Source organism: Panthera tigris, chromosome B1, assembly GCF_018350195.1.
Source record: "Panthera tigris isolate Pti1 chromosome B1, P.tigris_Pti1_mat1.1, whole genome shotgun sequence".
Lineage (NCBI taxonomy): Eukaryota > Metazoa > Chordata > Mammalia > Carnivora > Felidae > Panthera > Panthera tigris.
In genome coordinates this window covers 103,780,346-103,786,860 of record NC_056663.1, presented here as the reverse complement: position 1 = coordinate 103,786,860, position 6,515 = coordinate 103,780,346, and the positions used below count along the sequence as shown (strand labels likewise).

Below are 6,515 nucleotides of genomic sequence, written 5' to 3'. Positions count from 1 at the left end.
TGGGTATATAGATCTCTAGCTTCTTCCTCCTGTTCTCCTAAGGAGAGATTTTGTTACTCCCGGGCCCTTGTCCCTAGCTGCATCTCAGGGGGCTCACGGATAGACGGACAAGGCTTAAGAGGGGGAAGCCTGGAAGGGAGACAAGTGGATCCTAGAAGAGTTCTTCCCTGTGCTGTCGCCCACTGGGAGCCGGGATTGGGTTTGCAACAGTACAGTAAATTTCGCATCTAGGGCACTGGCCTCCACTAAACAGGTGTGTGCACACATACAGAGGGTTCTAGTTTCTGGCATGAAGGCGTCTGCCCAAGCTTTCTCTCTACCGCCCATCAAAGGGGAGCAGAGGTGAGGGCTTGTAGGGATGGGGCCTAGCGCCGGCCTGGTCCCACGGGCCTTGACTCCCCCACACTGGCGCAGGCCCGTTCTGACTGCGCATGCGCAAATCCAAAGGCTCCCGGCAGCCTCCAGGGGCGACTGGTGGGATGCAGGTGCCCATGCGCGAGTGCCAAGCAGCAAGATCTCAGTGACAGAGAGGCAAGTGTTTCTAGCTGGTATCAGAAATTAAGGGGCTGTTGGAGGGGAACACTCTGAACCGGAGCCTGCTGAAAATACCCGGCGCTGTCTGCTTTTAGGGCTGCCGGCTCCTGACTCAGGCCACTGTTGTTAGTCTCCCCTGGCTCCCTCCAAACACCACCTGCCCCTGGGCTTCTGAGCTCACACAAACCACTGTCCCTGCCGCCCTCACCTGCTCAGTGCCTCCGGTGGCCAAGGTAGGTCTGGCATCCTAGCCTCGCCACCCCCTGGGTGGGTGGAATCAGACATGTCTTTAGAGTGTCACAGTGAGAGAGTTTTAATAAAAAATGGTGATGGAATGTTTGCGGGAAGGTGGGTAAGGGTACGATGCTGGAGATTTGTTTTTTGCAGAAGGCATTTTAAAAAAGTTCAGGCTGTAATGAGATAAAACATTTTACCTTAGCAAATCCATCACGTTAAAAAAAAATGTTAACGGTGTTTAGGAAAATAGAAGGGAAAACTGAATTTCTGGCAGAACACCAGTTGGTTATTACTGCTAAACTTCATCAAACAACTGTGCAATCTACTTAAGACTTCATTTTGGTGCCCTCAAATACAATCACAACTGCAGGGGGTAGGCTGCAGCTGTAAGACGACTGTCCCTAATGCTCCCTCATTCATTCAGGAATTTGATCTGTTTCAGAATTTTCCCTTTTGTCATTTGAAGTCACTCATGAAGTGGAAATGGGGGGATGAGGAAGGTGGGAAGGTCAGATTGGTGTGGGTAAACACAAAGAAAATTCGTAGAGACAGGAACAGCAACATCAACAAAAAAACCTGGTCCCGGAGTTTATTCAAAAGAGCAGCAATCAGAGGAGTTTCAGGAATTGAAATATACTTGAGTTAGGTGGAGGAGTGGGGAGTGGTTGAAGGGACAGGCTCACTCTCAGCAACGAGGAGGGTCATAGAAAGAGCAGAAGTCGTGCCTGGCAGAGTCAGTGAGAAAAAGACCTGGGTCATGAGAAGCGTATGGTTTTGGTTTAGCTCTTTATTACCTGCCACCATGTTGACACGGAGAACAGAGAAGGAGAAATAGCACTAAGGCAAAGAGTGAAATTTAGGAGTAGTTGTAAACTAGGTAAGATGAGGGGGATATTTTAAACAATGAATATGACTGAAATAGGGCTTATTTATATTAACTCTTGCTTGGCCCATAAATAAATAAGCTATTTATAAATAAACTATTATTTCCTGTCTTGCTTTCCATTTTTAGCTTCTAGAAATCTTATCAACAAATAAATAGGGCTATGTTCTTCCTATTGCTTTAGTGATAGATATAGCTTCATGTTTATCCTTTTCTCCCTTCCACTGGGCTTAAAGTCCTAGAACTAGATAGAAGAGAAATAGTTTCAGAAATAAACACAAAATAAGAGAATATGTCTTGACGTATGGTTACCAGTGTAGATATTTGTGATTATTATTTTTTCTGTCACATGTTGATATTTGGAATCATAAAAATAATACAATTTTGTATTCTATATTCCAGAATTCCACATGAATGGTTTACGATGTTGGTGAAATGTTCTCTATGATACCACAAAATGTCTTCTTAAAACCAACCAAATAATGTTGATCAGTGAATTTCCTTCTTCAATGACCTCTGTGGACAGAAGAGTTTGAGGCACATGAACAAGGAATGCGCAAGATTATTGGGATCTGGAAGGTACTTTGTGAAACATGAGGCTGCGCACCTGTACTCTATGATGGTGGTTGACATTGGTGGTGGGAAGACTTCAACTTTTCTCTAATTTAAGAAGATTTAAATAAAGGTACGTGAAACATTGGTTAATAGTATAGACAACAAGTCTTAGAATGAGATCTTGGAAAATTTTGTACCCTGCATTTTGTTTTTGATTAAAAGTCACATAGACTAAAAGTCACACTTATCTGAAGGGTGTATTATTATTGAACAATTTGAATTTGCTGTGGTCAGGGTCTGTGCATGTCTTCATGGGATCATGGACTACACAGGACTGGAAGGGCCTTTAAGAAATGTGCTAGGTATTAGACTGGAATTATACTGGAATTAAAAGAAAAAGATGTTAGCTGGGTGAGATAAGGGTCTGATCTTTATTGAGATCTCACCTTCCATTCCAAAAAGCCAAAGTGGCTGCAAGACACCCTGTGCTCACTTTGGCAGCACATATACAAAAAGCCAAAGTAGCAAAAGTAACTGAGTAAAGCACACATATAGGGAATGCCTTTGCCCTACTTTTCCCTCATTTTTAAAAAGACCAAAATGATCTTTTGGATTCCAGGCTCTTGATACTTGATATAAATGTACATAAACCAACATTTTATCTGTTTGCAAAAGGTGATGACTATTAAATACCTTTTAGAGAGAAAGGATAAAAGTCAGAAGCTTGGCTGTGTCTTTAGCTGCTTTACCAATACTTAGTCTTTCCTATACAGGAAAAATCTAGGGCGATGTACTAAATCAAAGTAAATAATTGATTGCTTTAGCTAAGGGTAACTTGACAGTTTAGAGAGTTTGACTTATATGGTTATTGTTTGTATAAATGATGTGTTTTATGAACCATAATGATACGTGATAAAATTTCATAAACATCTATAGAAGTATTCAAATCACCTTAGATTAGATAGTGGACTTTTAATTAAAATTTCCCCACATTTTCTTGTAGACTTCCTGGTTGATATCTTGGAATCCTGGCAGTTTCTGAGCAACAGTTTTCCCAAGACTCTGAGGCAGTAGTTACATCTTTTAAGAATCCAGTTAGTAATTTTATCCTGGATACATTTTATTCTGGAGACATTTCCATTTTAAACAGTTTATGCAAGTATACACACACATACACACACGTGTATATACGAACACACATAGGGCCATGTGTAAAAGACATTATCTCTATAAACTCTTTTCATCTTATTCATAAACTAAGACTGAGTACTATCGAGGAGCAGATAGTTGTCTAAAAACCTATCAAGGAAGAACTTTGGATTTAAGGGAAATATTATTCATTGAACCCTCAGACATTCTCAAGCTAGAATTTACCCTTAAGCATAAGGAATGGAGAAATTTATTACCACCAGTTTTTATCTTTACTTGTTTTTTTACTCTGTCCTATGTAAGAAAAACCAATTGAATTAATGTGGTGTTGGTGTTATTTTCATGTTCTAGTAAGCTTAATTTAAAAACATCACTTATGTTCCTCTTCTTTTATACTATGTTTCTGAGTTGCTCATGTACAATATATCTATGTTGTGATTTCTCAGTTTCTTCATGGAATGTGCTATTTTACTTCTAGATATCTGATCATATTTAAATGACTTAGTCTTTTCTGGTCAAATAGTAACTTTTTTCCCCCCTTCAATATTCTGCAGGGGAATTAAGCAGATTCTCATAGGTAGAAATGTTTAAATGTGTCTTTAGAACACTCATGGGAAAAACAGAGTAGCTCTGTCATGTTTTTAGCAGCAAAACACTTAAAAGAAATAGTTCTCCAACAAAATTAGTTCTGAAGCCCACTAGAGATAATCCCATCCTAAATTACTCGCTGCATAATACATTCTTATAAAAAAGAGCAAAACATGGCAGGAAGGTAAGATAAAGAACTATCTCTGAAACACATTAAGTCCTGATATATATTAACAAGTATCAGTCAGTTTCTAACTTGCACTTTTAAATTATAAAAGGAAATTTGTTTGATATGCTTTCTATCTTATATTTGGAAAGCTTAAAATAATGTTAGAATAGGTTAGATTTAGAATAGGCTTTTGTTTCCTAGTTTGAAGAAATACAGTAAAATCTTGGGTTTGCGAGCATAATTCATGCTTGTAATCCAAAGCACTTGTATATCAAAGCAAATTTCCCCATAAGAAATACTGGAAACTCAGATGATTTGTTCCACAACCCAAAAATATTCATATAAAAATGACTACAATACTGTAATATAATACAAAATAATAAATAAAATACAAAATATAAAGAAAAATAAACAAATTAACCTATATTACCTTTGAAAACCTTTGTGGCTGCTGTGAGGGAGACAAGAGAGGGGGGTTTCACTACCACTAATGGAATCACTGCTATCTATTGGCTCAACAGAATCTTTTTCTTTTTGTGCAACTTTTAACAAGGAACCTATACAAAGACATTTGCTTTTTGCCTCATTTTGAGGGTTTCATGGAAATGTGGCATTGCATTGATGATCACCCACAATCCCGCAGTGAGAGAAGGAGAGCAAGAGAGCAAGAGTGAGAGCGAGAGAGAGAGAGAAGAAAAATCATTGGCTCAGTTGTGATCATGTGACACTTGGCATTACATACTACTCATATTGCAAGACAGCACTCCTTTATCAAGTTAAAATTTATTAGAAATGTTTGCTCGTCTTGCAGAACACTCACAGCAAAAGTTACTTATAACCCGAGGTTTTACTGTAGTTAAAAAAAAAGTAAATAGTAATTGTGTGCCATGGCTACTCCTCACCATCTGGGTTTCAGAAATAGTGTTCTGCTCTTCCTCTTGGCTTACAAAACTAAGTTTCTATACTTCTGCTGCTGGGTAGACACTAAGGGTGGACAGGGAGGGACAGAAAGAACAGAATACACAACTTCTCTTTTAATTTCAGTCCTCTATCATCCATCAACCACTGAATGACCAAGCCTTGTTTGTACCCACTTGCAGCACCCTGAAATGAAGCTGTAAGAGACACGCCCCCCAAACCCCTGGCAGTCACAAACTGATAACCTGTAGATCATTTTAGAGGTTTTTTTTTTTTTTTTTATATAACTTGGCTTTCTTTTTGTTTTGTTTTGTTTGCTTATTTTAAAGTAAACTTTGTATTCAAGTACATGTTATTCTTGAATACAGAATGATACACAAATCAACATGTGCAGCTCAAGGAATTTCATAAAATGAATACCTTTGTGTAATCAGTATCCAGTAACTAATTGCCCACATTAGCAAATTGGGACATGACTACATAAACATCTAGATTCCTGATTTATTTTGGAAAATTGGAAAATCTTACCTTATTGGGTTCACATTTTCACTAGCATTAGTCAGCCAAACGGAGAAGCAGCTAATCTTTTAAGTAGAGCATATGCTTCTACAGTCCCTACCACTCCCTAGTACCTGCTTGTGAAGGCAAGTGTTGGTTGCTGTTGACAAATACAAATAGTGAAAATTAGAATGACTATAAAGTTGTGATCAAAATCTAACAAAACAAAAAAATATGAGAGGAATATAAGAGTCAATGGAATGTTCTTAAAGGGCAAGTATTTTGATTGAGCTGAACAAAAAAGAATGCAGATTCTAATTGGCCCATAATTATATTAATTAGAACTGATCATATCATGGGGAAAGTTGGCTGGGGCTTGAGTGAAGGTTACACATTACAACCACTTGAGTTACTTGATGGACATTGGTTTACTGAAAGGTGTTAGGGCTAGGTTTTGCCAAATTCTATAGCTATTCTTAGATTGTGGTATGTGCCTTTAATTTTATAATTACATTTAGGCTGCTTCAGATCTATATTACTTTAATCCAGTATTCATGTTATATAGTCACAGTCAGAATCTCCCAGTTACTATCTATTTCCTGCAAATTAGTTAGCTTTCTTCAACAGCTGATGAGTGGGATACCTCTTACTGGTTGTAGTGTTGACTGTTTGACTACTCAGTGATAAGTCCCACACCCCTCCCCACTTTTCTTCTTTCTAATGCTGATCTTTGTTCAGGTGATTTAATCTCTTCCACATGGCCATATACTTTTCTGATCCAATTATGGTAATCTCATTCTTCTTGGCTATTTATATTTTAGTAATAAGTTTGATACCTTTCTGGTCAATGAGCGATGAAGTGGAATCTTCTGGGGGCTTAGAGAAAAACTTGGTCAACATTAAAAAGAGACACAAAAAGACAGTATTTTTACTGGATGTTACCTTGTCTGATTAAGATATAAGGTAGTTAGCCTAAGGACAAGC

At 38.2% G+C, this 6,515-nt stretch overlaps 1 long non-coding RNA gene across 1 annotated transcript; it reads left to right on the top strand.

Moving 5' to 3' along the window:
* Nucleotides 1-538: 538 nt before the first annotated feature.
* Nucleotides 539-4,385, top strand: LOC122237690. The gene is made up of 3 exons (XR_006216294.1): nucleotides 539-767; nucleotides 2,057-2,339; nucleotides 3,213-4,385. It is a non-coding gene; the product is annotated as an uncharacterized LOC122237690 (long non-coding RNA).
* Nucleotides 4,386-6,515: the final 2,130 nt, after the last annotated feature.